The sequence below is a fragment of the Xyrauchen texanus genome, chromosome 47 (genome assembly GCF_025860055.1).
Source record: "Xyrauchen texanus isolate HMW12.3.18 chromosome 47, RBS_HiC_50CHRs, whole genome shotgun sequence".
Lineage (NCBI taxonomy): Eukaryota > Metazoa > Chordata > Actinopteri > Cypriniformes > Catostomidae > Xyrauchen > Xyrauchen texanus.
This window is the reverse complement of record NC_068322.1, coordinates 12,666,166-12,686,954: the sequence shown is the minus strand read 5'-3', so window position 1 is coordinate 12,686,954 and position 20,789 is coordinate 12,666,166. Positions and strand designations below refer to the sequence as shown.

At 39.2% G+C, this 20,789-nt stretch overlaps 1 protein-coding gene across 1 annotated transcript in view; it reads left to right on the top strand.

Moving 5' to 3' along the window:
- The first annotated feature begins 1,133 nt into the window (after window positions 1-1,133).
- Window positions 1,134-20,789, top strand: part of LOC127638792 (plexin-A4) — a 322,817-nt gene continuing 303,161 nt past the window's right edge. Inside the window, exon 1 of the mRNA XM_052120525.1 lies at window positions 1,134-1,642. The gene's annotated coding sequence lies outside the window, so the exon portion shown is untranslated. The remainder of the gene's footprint in view (window positions 1,643-20,789) is intronic.

Sequence of the window (20,789 nt, the reverse complement as noted above, 5' to 3'; positions counted from 1 at the left end):
AAACTGGTTGTAAAGATTTGACCAACAAGATTATAAGAACAGCAATTGGTGTACATTTTATAATAAATCCCAAACAATAGATTTGAGTTAATTGCTGTCTGTCTGTGTGTCTGCCTGTCTGAATGAATGCATAAATTAATGCAAACAAGAGAGCTGAGCTGATTGCTGTATTTAGGAAAGAACAAATTAATGAACACAACATACAGTATGTGTTGATTGCTGTCAGAATTAATGACCGAATGAATGGAAATACGGTTTCATGCTCATAGCAGATATTAGGGTATGTACTGTCCATTGCATGTTTGTGACATGTTAGCGGGTGGAATATCATGCAGTACTATTTGGGCCTGCAGATGGAGCTGTGATGCAGTGTTTTAATGGACCGTGCATTCAGAAAGCTAGACCCGCAGGGCAGGAATATTGCAGGGAGGTAACGACATTATGATGCCAACCAGTCATCATATTAATGCAAGAAGCATTGCAAACAAACCGCATGCATGGAGTTAAAATCACAAGACCATACTGTACCAAAATCCCACTTTTTTCTTTCTGTAGACAATGGGACTTGAAAGTTTAGTAGGCTACTAGTTTGTTTAATCACATTGGCATGCATGGGTAGGAAGGTTTTACAATTTCTCCGTTCTCTTCAAACATGGTTAAATTCATGACTTTTCTTGGATTTTATTTATTTGCGTATCTAGCCTATTTATTTAGATAATCTGTGATGAATAAATTAATGAGCGTAAATAAATGTGTATAAAGCTAATCTCCTGACAGAAAGATTGTATCTTAATTACATGTCCTAATCTCCATCTCCGAATGATCTTGCCTATTAGATATTCAAATCCGTAGATTATTCTGTCCTCGGTATTGTAGTCACCCCTGTTCCACCACTCGGTTTCCCCTAAATCCCTTTCACGACGAAATGAATGAGTATAGACACATTAAAAGACGTAGGTGCTCAGCATATGCCTCGTTCATGACAGCCGCGCGCCCTGATTGCTGCCAGTGAGATTGTAGGCTACAACTAGCCCAATCAGCGGCCAGTTTCGGGATGTCACTGCGGGCGAGTCAGTGGGTTTTGTAAAACAAGACAGTCGCTGCGTCTCACTCTCAGCAGAAAGACACTGACTAACGCCTCTGCTGTGATACTTGGGAGTCAGCAGCGAACCAGCAAACTCCGAAACAGCCACTCTGACTCTTGAGCTGTGACTGAAGCGCGCACAGCGCGTTACTTCCCTCGCGCACGGACTCTGTACGCAACCACAGCTGCTGCTGCTGCACGAGGATTTTAAGTGGCGGTTATAGTGCGTTTTTAAATCTGTCAATCAGTACGTCATGATGGAAATTATAGCGAGAGCGGCAGTTTTAACGGTCACCAGCGCTTGGGCATAGACGCTGAGGAGGACACCGCTGAACGTTGATGGGATTCTGCAGCTCGTCTCTCGTTTCTTCATGAGGAAATTAAACGGGTGGATTTTTGAGATAATATAAAAACAAGTGAATTATTCTGAATCCACTGTTTCAAACGCCGTCTTGGCTGTATTTCTGGAGTACGTGAGTCGGTATTCTTGGGAAGGTGCCCATCATCTGCAGTGTCAGCGCGACTGCGGCGTTGATGTGAAATCCGCAGCGAGAACAGGTAAACGATTATACGGGACAACCGTACAACGGGAGTGTTTTTTAAGTTTTAAACTGACTATTTAACAGAATAGCGGCCGTGAAAGGTTATATGTGCAGGTAAGCGAGGCTTGTTACCTGTTATGTATAAGGGCGTGCTGTGAGGAGGGCAATGCACCATCCGCAATAGTGCGTTACTGGATTTTATAATTTTACTACTCTCTGGACGTCGTACATTTTAATACGACATATTTACTGGGAATAGCTCACTAGGTCTGATTAAAGCTTAAATATTTAAATGTGCATTTCTTTAAAGAAATCATATACGTCCGCGCGCAATGACAATTTCACACGACTCTTTAGACTTAACATATCTACGTTTTACATTTCCTCGTTCGCTAGTGTTTTAAAGCAAGGACTCGATTTAAAGCATGGTTTGGATTAGGAAGTGGGGTTGACGCGGTTCGCCTGATATTCATAATTGTACGCACATTTTTTCGGCAAACCAGATATATTGAAGAATGACACCGGGATGGAACGCTACAGACAGGAGTGGTGATGCACCTGTGACCATTAAAAGTCTTCAAGAAAAAGAAGCTTGTGCGTTACGGACAGCGCTTGGTGGCACGCGGCAGGCGCGAGAGGGCAACTTGTTCTATGAGCCGCGTGCGTGAGCGCTTCTCATTGCGCGCTTTACCTGACTGCACAGGGTGGAGAATCAGCGAGTGTCATCACCCAGGACACATCATTCAGAGTGCCACTCTGTGTCTGGGTGACGTTGGTTCCCTGATATCAAAAGTGTATTATTTAAGGAATTTGATCAGGGTCATCAAATGATTTGAACGCAGAGTTTAGTCTTTTTTTCCTAATCTTAAAGTTATTTACACGGGACCATACAACTTATAATATATTAATAATATAATTATAATGTATGAATAAAATATATGCCTATTTATAAAGATATTGAGTTATTTAATGTACGAGCAGTTGTAATTGTGGATTAGATTGCCCTAAATCCAGACCATTCTCTGCAAGTCATTTTGCGAGACACAGCTGCAGAAGATCTGCTGTGTCCACTGGGCAAACTAAACATGAGAAACGTGCTTTAGATGTGACCTCAGCTGATCCATGCTGCATAGAGGCAGGCATGAATGGAAGTATGAATGGTCTGCAGATGTGTTGCTTTATGGTCACTTGAGACTTAAAACAATTGTCTGCAGACCCCTCAGAGTACAAAAGCCAAGACATTACTGCAGCTGCACTAAATTTCAGATGTAAATCAGGGGCATTCTATCAATCCACCCAAATTTAAGTCTCATCAGAAGTCACCGCAGTGCATCAGTCCTGTTTGTACCACCAGATTGTAAGACTGTTCAGTCAGCTGCCTGAACTCAATGTGTTTATGTTAATATATTTTGTCTAATGAGAATGTAAATCTGTGTGGGGTTATTACAGTATGAGGCTTTTATTGCAATCACAAGAAATCAGAGGAGTTCAAGGTCTGCTCAGTAAGGATTCTATTCATAGTGGGACTACACAACATTCACAGCCACTGACTGTATCTATCTACTGCTTATAAATTATGAATTTATAGAGATTGCGTTAATGAAGTACTGTATTTGAGGCTTTGTGAACAGAGTGTAATTTATTCTCGTTAGTGAGGCTGATAAAAGACTGGGTTTGCACTGGTGATTTTACAGTGTGCATGTGTGTGTGTGTGGGTTTGTGTCAGCTGTGAATTAGTTATAATGCAAAACTATGGGTGAACAAGAACATTGCCTGATTCCCCACATAACATCTTAATGAGAGAGAGAGGGCATCAGAGTGAGTCAACAATATGTTGTTGTTTCTTTCAACCATTCGTTTTTAACTGTGCGTATACGTGGGTGGTTACATGTCAATTAATTTGTGCAAAGCACTTAATACATGGTTATGCAGTCAAAGTGCACCAGAGTTTCAAGGAGAAGCAGCAAGTACCATCAAACTGTGATTAAACTAGAAGCTTAATCATTTCAGTGCGTTCCAGTGCAGTTTCAGCCTTGAATGTGTGATAGTCTGCTTGTCTGTCTACCCCAGAGAGCTTTCAGATACCTTAAACACAGTGCTATCAGCTAGAATGAATATAATGTTGACATTTTTCAAAGTCTTTTTCCACTTGGTCATAGTTGAGACTTGGAAATTCTATAGAATTGAAACATGGCATTATGAAGGGGCTGAGAGTGAGAGACATGGATTATTAAAATGTCAGAATCGCCATAGAGTTGCTAGAATGAGCACACATTGGATTGAGCTGATCTGTAGTGTGTAAGAGCATATTCACATGCACTAGCAACCCATATGGACATGTAAAGTTGTTTTTACTTGCCAGACTAAGTGTAATGCAACCGAAAAAGATGTTAAGCAAACCAAGAAAGCGGCTCATGTATATTTTGGTATCAGTACTGCCACTCCCTGTACACATATTATACAGTCTGTGTATGGCTCCAACTCCGAAGGGGGCACCATCTTACCCTAGGGGGCATCAGAAAATCCACTGGCTGCCCTTTCTCGCACATGCGAAACACAGACGTTCACCTTGCAGATCGTCCCACTTTCTTAAATATGCATTTTAGATTATCGCCCCCCGCAATGTATGATTAAAATAATTATAATATTTTTTATATATTTTTTTGCTTGTGGATTTTGTATGTGCAGTTCAATGAGTGCAGTTTGTAGGCATTTTTGTACTGTTCATGAAGAATAACAATAAAAATTGCTTATGCAGCGACAGGCTTGTGCAATAAAACTACATCTCCCACCATTATTTGTAGCCACACAAAAATTATAAACTAGATAGTTAAAGCATTAATTACATGCCTAATGTGCTGCTTTCACTTCATTTTGTTGCATTGGTGCTGAAAACACTTTTATTTTCAGCAAACTTAACATGTGTAAATATTTGTATGAACATAAAAAGATTCAACAACATACATTTTGAACAAGTTTCACAGACGTGTGATTAACAGAAATGGAATAATGTGTCCCTGAACAAAGGGGGGGCCAAAATCAAAAGTAACAGTCAGTATCTGGTGTGGCTACCAGCTGCATTAAGTACTGCAGTGCATCTCCTCATGGACTGCACCAAATTTGCCAGTTCTTGCTGTGAGATGTTACCCCACACTTCCACCAAGGCACTTGCAAGTTCCTGGACATTTCTGGGGGGAATGGACCTAGCCCTCACCCTCCGATCCAACAGGTCCCAGACATGCTCAATGGGATTGAGATCCGGGCTCTTCACTGGCCATGGCAGAACACTGACATTTCTGCCTTGCAGAACATCACGCACAGAACAAGTAGTATTGCTGGCGGTATTGTCATGCTGGATGGTCATGTCAGGATGAGCCTGCACAAAGGGTACCACATGAAGGAGGAGGATGTATTTCCTGTAACATACAACATTGAGATCACCTGCAATGACAACAAGCTCAGTCCGATGATGCTGTGACACACCGCCCCAGTACACGATGGACCCTGTACCTCCAAATCGATCCCACTCCAGAGTACAGGCCTCAGTGTAATGCTCATTCCTTCGATGATAAATGCGAGTCTGACCATCAGCCCTGGTGAGACAAAACCACGACTCATCAGTGAAGAGCACTTTTTGCCAGTCCTGTCTTGTCCAGTGAAGGTGGGTTTGTGCCCATAGGCGATGTTCTTGCTGGTGATGTCTGGAAAGGACCTGCCTAACAACAGGCCAGGCTTTGATGGAGGGATTGTGCTTTCCTGTGTAACTCGTGCAGTTGTTGTTGCCATCCTGTACCTGTCTCACAGGTGTGATGTTCGGATGTACTGATCCTGTGCAGGTGTTTTCTTTGAGAGAACGATCAGCTGTCCTTCCTGTATCCCTGTAGCGTTGCCTTAGGTGTCTCACAGTACGGACATTGCAATTTATTGCCCTGGCCACATCTGCAGTCCTCATGCCTCCATGCACATTCCCGCAGATGAGCAGGGACCCTGGGCATCTTTCTTTTGGTGTTTCTTTTAGTGAGTTAGTAGAAAGGTCTCTTTAGTGTCCTAAGTTTTTATAACTGTGACCTTAATTGCCTACCGTCTGTAAGCTGTTAGTGTCTTAACGACTGTTCCACATGTGCATGTTCATTAATTGTTTATTGTTCATTGAACAAGCATGGAAAACATTGTTTAAACACTTTATAATAAAGATCTTTAAAGTTATTTGGATTTTTACAAAAATTGTCTTTAAAATACAATGTCCTGAAAAAGGGATTTTGAAATATTTGACTAGAGTTTATACTGCAGATAAAGTAAGAGTAGTGTGGTTGGATGCTCTTCCAAACAGAACAAAAATCTTATCTCAGTGTTGATTGTCCATGCCACTGTATATGCATGTCCATATGCTCATGTCATTTGCAGTGTGTTGTGTGTGTGACTGGTTGGGGATTGTCTGTAGGTAAATGTGTGAATCACTAGTGACAGTCCTGTCTACTTTTGACATCTTAAGAATAGACCCCTGCTGTGCGTCCCCATGTCCCAGTGCATGCTTTGTTTGGATAATGAGGGGAGAGTGATTTCTACCAGTATGAAACTCAAAACCACAGGCTTGCTGTCTTTTAAGGTTGCGTTTTGTAAATTTTGTCATTGGCTGTTTTCAACCCTCCACTGTTTTGCCATCTTTTTTGTCATTCCTTAAGCAACTTGTTTCACTTGCCAAAAAACAAAACAAGGTGGTTCCAACTCTATCCATGTTTCGTAGTATTTACATTTTTTTTTTTTTTTTGTGAGGATAATCCAGCAAGGGCGCAAACACAGGGAAAACTGCAAAAGAGAAGATTATATTTGACATACTTAAATGTTAGGCTATTTATATTATAGAGTTTTCCTTAATACATGCATGCCTCATGATCTTCATAGCTGGATCTGTTCCCTATTGTAGCTTAGTTGTTAAATGTTGGGCTAGTAACCCAAAGGTTGTAGTTTCAGATCAATATTGTGCCCTTGAAGAAGACACTTCAAGGAATATTACGGGTTCAATATAAATTGAGTTTAATCAACTGAATTTGTGGTATAATGTTTATTATTACACAATAAATTCAGCTCATTCCTCCTTTTCTTTAAAAAAAGCAAAATCAGAGGCTTTAGTGCAGCACTTAAAATGGAAGTGAATGAGACACATCTTTGGAGGGCTTAAATTCAGAAATGTGAAGCTTTTAATTTTAGAAAGGCACTTACATTAATTATTCTGTTGGAACTCATGTACAGTAGCCTGAGCTGTAAAGTTGTTTAAAGAATAATTTTTACAGTTATTTTAGGGTTTGCTGTTATTACACCGCTATGGCAACAAAGTTGTAAAATTGGTTAACTTTATACAGAAAAGGTTAGTAAGCGATCTGATCACACTTGTTTAGGTGTTTATTCACCATTAGACCAATGGATTTATGCTTTGAAGGAAGATGTTGTCCCCAACTCTATAGTTAAATGGTATAAAGTTGTGAGATGAGTCAACTTCCTGTTCGATTTGGCTTGAATCCATTTAGTGTTTGTCTGCGAGACAAACCTTGGTACATTTGCCTTGGACATTTTGTGCATTTTGGGTTGTTAAGGCAGGGTTTGTTACACCTGTACCATTGGACTAGACAAATTATGTTTTTATGCTCTTGGTTCCTGCAGGCACAGTTGCCTCTTCACCAAGCTGCAACCATGTAAATGTGTTTATGGCAAAACAGATGCATTCAAGCTTGTGTGTGTGTGTTTCTGTGTGTGTTTGTGTTTGTGTGTGTGCGTATTTGCAATTGTTTTTGTGTATACAATCTGCCTATTACTGTGTATGTGTAATACAGTAACTGTGTATACAGTAATACACCTGTGTATTATAGGTGTCTCGGTTGTATCAGCCAGCCTCAGTCCCTCTGCCACCCACTCACACATCTATAAGTGTTCCCATGGAAACATGACTTTTAAGCTCCATTATCCCTCTTAATGTACCCCCCTCCACATGCACATACACAGACAAATCACAACTGTGTAGTGTAGGCTAGAGGGCGCCAGCGAGTCTCAGGTGCTGATGCAGGAAATGGTCAAATTAAAGGGCAATTTTTAAACTTATCCCAAAAGTCAACACTGTTCATGTGTAGGCTACTTTTCAATGAATGTTAGATGTAGCGGCCCTTTGGTATCGAAAGAAGGAGGCAGAGAGTTTCCTACGGGTGCCTTTGTTTATTTAGCTTCAGGTGCAATAAACTTTAATGTTCAGCGATGCCTTTGTTTGATTTCAATCACCTTTATGCATCACATTTCTGCAGCACTGTATTGAACATTGTATTTCGTCGTATCACATCACTTCAAATCTCCTCCTGATACATCGCAAGCACTTCAAAACACCGTAAAGCACCGTAATGCACCGTAAAACTACAAAGAAAGACAAATAAAGAATAAACAAATGTAAATACATATTCACAATATGATATTAAGCGTTCACAGCATAAGAAACATATTATTAGCCAAAGTTTAATAACAAATATTATGCTCGAAATAAGAAATCAAAAAGCACTATGAAATGATCATGAAATGAACATGAAACATAACATACCTCGCTCCGCTTTCCAAAGGGTTACTAAAACAAAATATATTTACATTTTTAATGATAATTAGAGCTTATTGACTGTTGACTGTGAGCTTGTGTAACACATGTGAACTCTCTTCTGTGTTGCAAAAAAAAATTCCCTTGCGTACCTTACGCCCTCTAGTAGAGATGTAAAGAAAAACAAATTAAAGGGGCCGGTCATTACATTAGACTCTGAATGCCAAGTTTGGTGTTAAGCTAAGACTTCTTATTTCTCTTTTAAATGAATCCACACATTTTGAATAGTGCAGTGTCATTTCCAACTGACATTTTAAATTTTATCTGGAATGTACACCGAGATTTACAGCTGTCGAACAATATTCTCCACCAATGTTTTGTACCCATTCCATCCTGTATTTTACCGCCTTCAAGATAAGGATTTTCAAGCCCTCATTTGACATGCTTAACAAGTCGTTTTATGTGGCATGATTAAAGAGAATGAATCTTAAAATCTTGACTTGCAGTCTTCATTGCAGTGTTATGGGCTGGAACATACTCTTAGAGTAAGATGGATGATAAACACAGTAAAAACGCTTGCTAAAGGTAGGTTATTTCCACTTTTTCAGTGTCACTGTGATTCTGTTTCTGGAAAATGTCCATGAAAACTCACCCAGACCTTTCTCCGAACCCTCTGTGTGAGCCTGAGGGGTTGGATTCACTCACAGAAGAAATGTGATGTGGTTAAGCGTGTAGAAAATCAAACTAAACAGCCTGACCAACTGTGGAGAGGAAAAAAGAGAAGGGTTGTTGAAAAAAAAAGTGGAATGGATTTCGTTGCCTTCATCCTAAACCAGAGGAGCCCCTGCTGAAAGGACTCGAAAGCAGCCTTCCGTGTTTATGCCAAGGGCTCTGACAAACAGAGTGAGTGAGGAAGGTAAATAGAAAAAAGAATGTAGTGCTATCTTCCTGTCCTGACTCCTTCACACTGATGAGGAGGAGGGGAGAGCTGGCATAAGGTCAGTCACATAAATCTGAGCGCAGTGGCACCCGCAGCTCATTCAATACGAAAAGTTTATAGAGTTATTCTGCCAGCAACCACGGGGCAGTATGCAAAGCCTTGCATTTACATTTAATTTGTATATAATACATACTGATGAGTCTCATCTGCATGTTCTTTATAGAACTTGCAATACTTGAGTGGTGTGTAATCTAACGGCGGTGGACAAAAGCTCATCTGTGACGAAGACTGTGTGTCTCTTATACACGTGCATGATTTATTGTCAATATAAGTCAGCACATCATGGTCACCCTTATCAAAGAAACTTCTGTGTGCATCCCGTTCTTCATTATCTCTACAGTTGACACACATGACTGTTTGCCTCCAGGCCATTAACAGTGTGACATCTTCACTCACGCTACATTTGACAGTACGGTGTGTGTGCTCATTCAAACGTATTTGTCACCGGCACTTCAATGGTGGAATTGAAGGCTGATTATACTCCTTTGTCTGTGTGACTGGGAAAACATTGTGGAGACAAAGTGATGGTTCTGTGGAATGGATTTGCTTTTTTGTGCTTTGCACTCAGATGTAGACTTGCCTTTATGGATTCATCTAGACCAGTAAGGTTCTCAATCTTTTTTTGATGAACCTTTCATTCCTTTACCCCAAAAATGCAAATTTGTTCATTAATTATGTATTTTTATAGTTTCAACAGTGGTATTTGTAACTCTGGCATTTTTAAAATTATAATCAGTAGACCTACTCTAAACACATGTAAAAACAATAAATCCAGTATATAAATATGTATAAATTGTAACAAAAATGTATTATATTCCCTCACTCCCCTAATGTAGCCTATGACAAATTTAATAGAGCTGAAGTAGTGATATTATAATATTTATTACCAGTCTATTTCTGCCTAAAGTACAGTAAGTGTTACCATAGTAAATTCAAGGGTGGTGATGTAGAATTCTGTGCTGAATTCAAATAGTTTCTGCTTCTTGCACCTTGCTTCTCACTGATTCTCATCTGCACATATAAGAGCTTGAGAACAAACTGATATACACCACGTCTAGATAAACTTTTTAATGCTAAGTGTAGCTTGACAATGGATTTGATTATTATGAGTGATAAATGCCCCCATTTGTAACCTAACAACTCCCTCTCTACTGATTTGCTCTCAGCACCCCCTTGAGAACCCCTGGACTAGACTGTAGCTTAGAGCCTTTGAGTGGGACTTAAATGCATATGGCATTGATAAAGTGAATGCACACTCTCACAATTTATGAATGACCACATTTTTTATGTAATTCCTCCAGAAACCTCTAAATGAATGTGTAATTTCTTTTAACAACACATTCTTATCAGTAATATAATAGCTATGGCTGTCTGATTAATGTATCAGGTGAACTTCTTAAGCTTCAACATAAGTAGAGAAACTGACTTCTCACGGCATGATACCTCCAAAACCATCAACTGTAATTACCACAATCATTATCAAATGTACTCTTTTATCCTACAACAGAGTATATGTTGGGATATTTAATGGCCATATCACTTGGCGAGGGAAAATCCTAGAAACAAGGCAAATCAAGTCATTTAGCATGTGGAATTCTATTGGATTTCTTCTCCAGTGTCACCCTGTCACCTTGTTTTTGAAAAAGGTCCACTGACTTATGATTGTACCGGCTGACCTTGTCATGTTGCATTGCCAGTGCTATTATTTCCTTCATGTGTCATTGCTCAAAGTGGCAATATTTACACAGAAGCAATATTTCTGCTGTGCTAGAGGCACAGTTTTAGTTGCTTTTCTTGTGACCTTTTGGAAAACTGTTTCCATCTCAATTCTCCCTCTCACTGTTCTTCCCTTTGGTATCGCAGTTAATGTTGAGGTGGTGATTTATAAGAAAAAGAGTCTATAAGAAAATGTGATTTCTCCTGGAATGGAGACTGTGCTTAGAGATTCTTTAAAACCTTGCTTTGCAGCCTCACTTGAAATAACAATGTGTTTTCAACTTGCTTCAGTGTCTTGAACCGAATATTATGGGACAATGATTTATTTTAGTCCTTGAATCATCACACATTAATGCTTTAAGAGGAATAGATTTAAAAGGAAAAGCTACTGACAGGGTCTAACTGCTGTTTAGGCTGTATTATGGTTCACTAGTCATATTTGTCAAGAATGTCCATTTTCAATCAGAGCACTGACAACAAAAGGAAAGAAACTTTGTTCATGACCAGAACTCTTAAAGCTCTTTTCCAATTTCAGGCCAAATGGTTCTAAGTAGGGCTGCAACTAATTATTATACTAATTATTATTTTGATAATCAATTAATCTAACTGACTATTAGAATGATTATTCGACTGTTCAGCGATTTATTGCAATGATGAATCATTAGCTCTTAACCAATTATTCAGCTTGTGCCCCTACTTAAAAGGTTGTATTAAAGGTGCTTATTAACAATAAAGAGGACAAAATCATCTTTTAAAAATACCTCTAAATGACATTCACTGAATTAATGGAAAAAATACTTTTTGGTAATTCAGTAAAGAAATTCACTTCAATCATGTCATGTCTTGTTTTCTATTTAAAATGTTCTAAAAATCCATGAAACAAGATACATTTACTTGAGAAGCAACATGATATTTAGACTTGCTTTAAAAAAAAATTATCTTAAATATAAGTGTATTTTATAAAGATTTTTTTTTCACTTGATTATACTTCTGCAAGTGTCATAAAGACAAAATATACTTGTATTCAAGATCTATTCTCTAAAAGCAAGTCTAAATATTTATATGCTGCTTCTCAGGTGAATGCATCTTTTTTTTTTAAAGATTTTTATTTTTAATATTATATTCAACATTCTCAGATAAAAAAAAAATATTCTGCAATATAGCTGCTAAAGAAAAGGTACATTGGTACGCAATACAAGCCAAAACAAAAACAAATCAAAAACATATTTTTTGCAGTGTATAATGGGGCAAAGACTACTCTGTCTCACCATTCTGTTCACTTCAATTCATCTATAAATCACAAAAAAACCTCTCTCAATAAAGCTGCATATTGCAAATATCCTTTACGATAAGAAATGCACATTTATGCATATATTATGATACAATAAGTCGCAAGCATCACGTTATAATCTAGCTGCAGCAATTGTGCACTCAAGGGATGAGTGTGCCCGTGACAAGTGTGTGCATCAGCCGGGTGCTGTTTCATTCTCTCTCTCTCTATTAGATCGGGACATTCGTGCAACTCATAGAAGAGGCCAGTTTCGGAGTTTTAGTTATTTACATGACCAGCTTCCTTGTTATTTGAACTTTAATATAGCTATAACTCATTAAATATAACTGCATATACGATGTAATGCCGGGGTGTTAACTTCAAAGATGCTCAATTCTCCACTTAATCCACAATGAGAGTGCTTCTGTATTTACGTATTATTTCATTATAATTTCCTCACTTTGAGATTTACATCACCTGATGCTGTTTGGTAAATTTAATGCATCTGGATAGTGAGCTGTGTAATTCATCCTCAACTCAGTCAGACACGAACAGTAGTGCTGCTCTCGTGCGCCATCGTTAGAGTTTAATGTGATCTCGTGTTACATTAATTGAGATCAAACGACTATTCAACAACAAAAATTTCCCAACCAGCCTGAATCGGTATAGAACGTCACAGTTCTAGAGAGAGAGAGAGAGAGAGAGAATACTTGGATTACAACAGCTTTTCCTCTCCTGTGTATCAGGACCCAATCCTAAAATTATTCCAAACCCCTACCGCACACAAAAAAACAAAAAAAAAAAAACATAGTTTAATGATTTATTATTATTATTTATTTATTATAATCAGTACAAAGCTGGTGATTATCAGGCATTCATGTCTAAGAACTTAATCTTATAGGTCAAGTCTGAAACACAGTTGTTGCAGTAACAGCTTAGAATGAGTATTATCATTTTAAACCAGTGCTGGACTGGTCCTGTTAAGCTAATGCATGGCAAAAACAACATCAAGGTCATATGTTCTATTTCCAGGGAGCACATAATAATAAAATGTGTTCTGTGAAGGCACTGTTAATTGTTTTGCATAAGTCAAGGCCAGATGATTAAATCTTCAGATTCTGAAAGACTGCTGTCTTTTTTCATGCAAATCCTCTGTACCTTTATTATTTGTTCCTTATTTCACTGTGGCAGTTTACCCATTGGCTAAAACCGTTGATTTCTTGTAAACCTTTAGGAGCTCAGTGAACTAGGATAATATTTGGACACATTCTCTCATTCTAACCACAATCAGTATTTAAGGCAAAACTGGGTTCAGATAAGGAGTTGAGAGAAATATTCATCAGCACCTCAGGCCTCTGAACGTCGTTTCCATAGCTAATGATTTGTGGCATTCAGTGATGACGCCCACCAGCTTGCCCAGCACACATCAGCACTGTGTTACTAACTTTGCTGTGTTGGACTTTTATGATCTTTTATGATCTCTTGATTTATTACTAGCATCTGTATTGAAATGCCTCTGTATTGCTTTGAAAAAAGCTTCAGGGGAAAAGGCCTTCAGTTTTGGAGAGAAATCAACATCCCCCCACACACACACACACAAGTCACCACTATTTCACCACCATTGCTTACATGTGTATGTTTTAGTGTGTGTTTGAGAGTGTGTGTTTGCACTATGTAGGTGCGTGTACTGTATAATATCAGTTATATTTGTGTGTGATGAGCCAGCACTGTCACTTCTTGCATATGAAGTACATATGTACATTAGTGTGAGTGAAAATATATAAAAAACATTTACACATGTCATTTTACAGTGTGTATTTATGACATTGGATATAGCATGCATAATTTGTGTGTGTGTGAGTGTGTGTGTGGTTTAGGTTACAAACAGGTAATTACAAGGTATTATGCTATAAATGTGGTTTGAGGACATTTCTAGTGTCCCCATAATTGAAATAGCTTAAAAACATACCAAACAATGTTTTTTCTTTGAAATTGCAGAAAGGTTTTTGTGAGGGTTAGGTTTAGGGGTAGGGTTAGGGGATAGAATCTATAGTTTGTACTGAATAAATATAATTATCTGTGGAGAGTCCTCATAAGAATAGCTGCACCAATGTGTGTTTTGTGTGTGTGCTTGAATACATTAGGACTGGAGGTGGCTAATGTATTGATTTAGAGTGCTGAACTGTGTGATCTTCTCACAGCAAGTGTTTGGATCATAAATAAGGCATCCTATTAAACACTGAGAGCTGACCTCTCATGACTGTCGAGAGAGAGAGAGAGAGAGAGAGAGAGAGAGAGAGAGTTTTCCCAACATTGAGGGGTAAGATAAGGCTGCTGCCTCAGCCCAACTTTATTTAACATTTATATTCATGAATTAGCAGACCTGCTGGACAGATCCATGAGTCCAGGACTAGAACTGCAGGACACAGATGCAGATGATCTATTAATTTTATCTAAAACTCCAGAAGGTCTCCAAAAAAATCTGGAACAAAAATACATGTTTACTTTAAATGATAACACACTTCAGCATACCTCACAATATACTTTCCTAGGACTTGTCTTAACCCCTCTGGAAATTATAGCATTGCATGCCATAAAAGTTTTATTATTCAAAATAAACATTCCAATCAGAATCTGGACAAAGAAATTGTATAGTGTCATACACCCCATTGCTTTATATGGAAATGAAGTCTAGTTTTCATTAAGTAATTACAGCCATAAGAAGGTCTACTTGTGGAATTCTGTAGAAGTGTCCTTCATGTCCAATAACGCATGTAGAGCAGAACTCGGCTGTCTACCTCTCAACTTAAACTCTAGTTCTACCCTTCAAGTCCTCTCTGCCTATTAGTGTCACAACTCACAACAAATCACCCAAAATCAACTCAAAACAACTAATACGAATAAAATAAATAATGAATCTCCAAACTTATATGTACATGGAACATTGGAGGGAACAAACAAAACCACAAAGTCACCTACAACATTACCTTCAAATCAACAAAGCATATTGTGGCAGGGCGGAGGGCAGGGCCGGGTCGTGATCCTACACATCCGGTCCCGTATTGGGCTAATCAAGCCTTCGAGAGGGATAAAGGTTGACTGCAGAGGATCGTGCGGGAGAGAGAGATAGTTTACGGACATGTCCGTCATGTGTGTGTTTGTCTTTTGTTTAAGTTTTATATTACACTATTATTTATATTGACAAGCCGGTTCTCGCCTCCTCCTTTCCATTGATCCCTTTACACTGGTTTCGAAACCCGGGAAGGAGGAGGGATATGCCGTAGTAGAGTTCTCGCCACTACCGTCCACCCCAATGGAGCAGCCGCGGCCATCTGCCGGGGGACGAGGGTGATGGCCGCCGACCGCGAGGGGAGAAGGGGCTCCTAACCGACCACCTGGAGCGGTCAGGGCCGCTGCCAGGGGAGCAGGAGTCGCCTACCGGCCGCTGAAACGCAACGGGGTTTGAGACCGCCGACCGCGAGTGGGGAGGGGCTCGCTGCTGACCGCCTTGAGCGTGAGAACCGCTGCCAGGGGCGGGGGAGACCCCTTCTGTTCCCCAAGAACGTGGCGGGGCATTCTGTGGTCTCCCTCTGATCCGCCCGGAGAGGCACGGCTGTCGTCCGATAGAGGGTGGAGGAGTGGCCGAGGAACAAGCTGCGGCGTATCGGAGAACTGCCGAGTAAGATCGTTTCCGGACATGTCCCTCATATGTGTGTGTTTGTCTTTTGTTTAAGTTTTATATTAAACCATTATTTATATCGTCAAGCCGGTTCTCGCCTCCTCCTTTCCGGATTTCGGCAACAGTGTAACATATTCAGTGGAAAGGAGGAGGCGAGAACCGAATCTCTCGACCTTTATCCCTCTCGAAGGCTTGATTAGCCTAATACGGGACCGGGTGTGTAGGATCATGACCCGGCCCTGCCCTCCGCCCTGCCACACGTATATACTTGCTGAATATCTGTTCTTGGTCAGAAATACCAAACATAGCCAACTAATATCCAAATACAAACTAAGTTACCACCAACTGGCCATTGAAATTTGAAGGCATAAAAAGACATGGCAACCTAAAGAAGATTGAACATGTCTCCATTGTGCATCAGGTGAAGTAGAGACAGAGGTACACTTACTCAGTCACTGTGAAAAATACTCACACCTTAGAGATTCATTATATATGAAATTACTACAACTTATCCCTGAGTTTCATTCCCTCAGTGAAAATGACAAACTGAAAATCTCACTTGGTGAAGGACCCACTTCACCTTTAGTGGCCAATCACATTAACAAATGCCACAAACTACAAAATGTACACACATCGGCACCTGTTTCAGCAGTTTAGTTTAGCTACTGTTATTTATTTATTAGTATATGTATTTATTTTACTGTATATGTCTAGCACAATTACATGTCTTTGTTTCCTTAGATGTTTCTTGTCTAGTTTTGTTTTTTTTTCTTATTGGTCATGTCCATTTTACTGTATTCACTTATTTGTATTTCTTGTAATGCTTTGGCTATATGCACTTACTGTATGTCATGCTAATAAAGTAATTTGAATTTGAGAGAGATACTGAGGTCACAGTTGGATACTGAGGTCATATGTTTCAGTATGCAGGTGTAACAAGGTGAGACTGACAGAAGATAAAAGTGAGATTTAGCTGCCCTCTTTCGAATGTAAAGCTAAAGAAAGATTGGGAATTTGAAGTGGGAATGTGAAATGTTTTGACACTAATGATGTACACTGTCAAGTGATAGATGAAAAACCTGATTTGTCTGGTTCGGATTGGTTTAGCAACCCTTGTTTACTCTTGAGATGTGGATGTATGGTTCAGCATTGAAGTACTTTCACATTAATGAACTAAACAATTAATTTGGATGCCATACCAGTCTTTTTGTAAATTTTTATTTACATTTTCTATTGGGTAACTTGCCTATCTTTGAAATCTGGAGTTTGAAATAAACAAAAGGAGTCTCTGCAGTGATAAATAATGGCTCAGTTCTTGACCTAAAGGATCTATCATTTCCCGATCCAATCAGGTAATTTACATTGGTTTTGATGTGAATACATTGTTTTGAGGTCTTCCTAAGATCTCATTTAATTCAATACAAGGCCTCATCTCGTCAAAGTAATGAGTGACAAATAAGACAAATATTTTGAGAGATGTTGCCGGTAGACAGCAACAGGAAGCAGCTTGGAGTCTAACCTAAAAACATGATACCAATGATGGGAATGAGAAGTTCATCAATATGCCACTTAATGGTATTGAAATGTCCTTATCAGTTGAGATTACATTCAGTGCAGATGACATAGATGACACTGGGAATCAGGACTGATAGACCTGGACAAGCATCCCTAAAATATGAAGGAAGTGGGACAGAGGTGTGTGTGTGTGTGTGTGTGTGTCTTTAGCTGCCTGTTCATCTGGGTGCATGTGTCTATTTCTGTGTGTGGATCTTGGCAAAGTGTTTTGTTCTCGAGCCAGCTCAGAGGACTGCAGTTTTTTTGGTCTGTATAGAGACACGTGCCTGCTACTGGCAGTAAGTACCCCTGACAAACACATTTTCATCTCTGAGTAAGACCCCAGCTCTTTTGATGAAGTTAAGAAAGTGTGAGGGAGGAAAAATAATGCATTTGTGTGTGTGAGAGGAGGAAAGGAAGTGATTTTGTGCTTGTGTGAGTGGGGGTGAGTTATATGGATGGAAAGCGTTTGACAGAGTCTGTTTGAACCGAGAGCTGCTGTGGAGGATTACAGTCCCTCTGATCAGAGTGAGGGAGGAAATTGAAAAGATGAAGAATATGGGAGTGAGGGAGAGTGTTAGAGAGAGTGAGAAAGGACAGGCAGATGTCAACATGTCTCTCAGATCCACTGGATTTGTCTGACCTGCGTTTGGGATCAATTCATTGCTTTGATTTGCCACGACTTGGGGAAAGCTTTCATTCTGATTAATTCTGTAAATAACAGAGCAAGTTTCTTATGAATTGATGTAGTGTTTGATGCATGCACCTAAGTTCACTGCACCAGAATATCTCATTCTAATAGAATGGTTATATTATGCATCACTCTTGTCTAAGGTTGCAGCGGTATACCAGTTTCACGGTATACCATGGTTTGAAAATTGACGGGTATCATACCATGTACATTTGCTTATCTACGGTATTGAGAAAAAAATGCAACCAGACGGAGAATCTCACATGCGCTTGCGCATCTCCTTTCCTCCTTGTCTGCCTGTCTGACTCGTCAACTTGTGTCTCACACACACACACACACACACACACACACACACACACACACACACACACACACACACACACACACACACACACACACACACACAAATGCAGCTGAGAAAATGTCAGAGAGAAGCGAGGCGAGGGGGTCTGACATGTGGGTGTGTGTGAGTTAAAGCAGTGTTTCTCAACTGGTTTATTCGGACAGGGTCGTGAACAGCAGGGAAAGAGCAATGCCATAGTTCTCCCATTAAAGATATTTCGGCAGCCGAGGCAGATTTAATGATAATCTCGCAAACAGCTAAAGCAGACATGGGCAATTTACAGCCCGCAGGCTGGATCAGGCCCTCCACATGGTTTAATGTGGCCTGCGGCTCATTTATCATAAAAGCGTTTTTATTTTTCATTGGATATTTCAGTTCCGCCAAATGTAATACTTATTTTGTGCAATTTGGCAACCATGCACGTGAGTGTGCTATTTCTATCTGGCTTTCCCCTATTGAACAAACTTAGCGATCTGTAGTGCAATATTCTGCTCCGGAAAAGTGTTTTACAGCTACTCTGTGTCCATTCTTGAGGCTGCTTGTGATGTTTGGTGCTACTAATTTTGCAGGTAAACTTTCTCAGTGAGTAAATAAAATATAAAAGTAGAGCTTTGCATCATTGACACACGGAGGGTAATCATTGACATGCGAGCAAAAGCAAGCCAGAGACAAATATGTATATGTATTTATTATTTGTGCAATTTAGAAATGTTTAAGTCCCTTCGCGCCTGTATGTTAATCTAACTCTTGCAGTATTCGTTTATCATAGTCATGCAGTCTGTGTTATTCAGTTGTGTGCTGAAAGTCAAACGTTGACATCAACAACAATTTGATGTCATTTGATGCATGTCCTTGTACTGGAAAACCATGAACAAAACTATGCAACATAAATGGAAATGCAACCCAAGATACATTAAATACAGGTTATGTTTAATCTATGGCAGGTCGCCACTTGATGTCCAATGTAAAATCTATCCTGAAGCAAAACCAGTTGAGAACCACTGAGTTAAAGGGACAGACAAGAGCAGTCTGGCCTCACTGTCGCACACCTACAGTATATGTTAACTGTAATAATCATAGGACATTATTTCAAAAGCTCACACAGCTGATGTTATTTTTCATTTAGTAGTTCATTTAACATATAAACTAACATGCTTTAGTTATTTAACATGTTATGGTTACATGCTATTTTTTATCGTGTTTATAATTCTATTTATTATTATAATTATGTTTAAATTTCTTATTTTTTCTATTTATTTTATTTTCAAAAGGGAGACTTTTTTTTTTTTACACATACTTCAATAAAATAAATGCTTTCAAGTTTCAATTATAATAAAGTGTTTGCTCAAAATAAATAAATAGATAAAATAACCCTTCTGTTTTCACTGATAATAGTAATTGTAATACCGTATACTGTGAAACCGTGATATTTTCTGAGACGGTTATCATACCGCATCTATCAAAACAAATATAATTCTCTGCTTTGACCTCCACATGAAAAGTGCTGCAGAAAGCTTTATGGAAGGGAGTTTTTTACTATTTACTATTAATTCACTCAGAATATCTAATGTGTAAAATAAAATAATTCTTCCAGTGTCATGATTTGCTTATAATAATGTGTTGCTCATCTTGATTCATCTAGATGCACACAAGATCATTCTGTCTTTTGCGCTGGCAATGCCAAGATAATACATCATGCAAATTATCTGGTAATCAGTGGCTGCACATCTAGAGGCCAGCAGCTAAACTGCAACAGGGGTAAATTGAAGCTTGACGCTTCAGTCTTAGTTCAGTGCATCGGGTAACACTGATGTTTGTCATGTGAAAGGGCCTTTACATTGACACATTTGAGGTTTTTTTGCATGCACATTAGGTCTAACTTGGACCTAAGGAATGTTTTTTCAATATGATTGTCTTTTTATTATTTATTATTACTTTGATTTTGATTGACATTAGAAATGAACAGCATTACATTCGCACAATATTAGTATAGATTGTTTGTGACCTTTCTATTGCTCTCTCTCTCCTTAGCATCCAAAAGTCCCATCAGGTTTTTGGTGGGTGGAGCTCTCTTCACCCTCTGGGAGGGCTGCAGATAATTAAAACTCCTGTCTGTGTTTAAACGCCACTCTTTTTTTTTTTACTGCAGTCTTCTGTCCCCCTTTCCTGCAGACCCACATCAGGGATGAATCTCTCCATCTGTCCATAGAGGGACTAAAGCCTGTGCTAATGAAACTTAGGAGGGTGCATGTGCAAGCGTCTGTGTGTATGTGCGATTGTCTATGTGTGTATACTTGTGACATGTCGTAATCAAATTTAAATTACACTGTTCTCAGAAAATG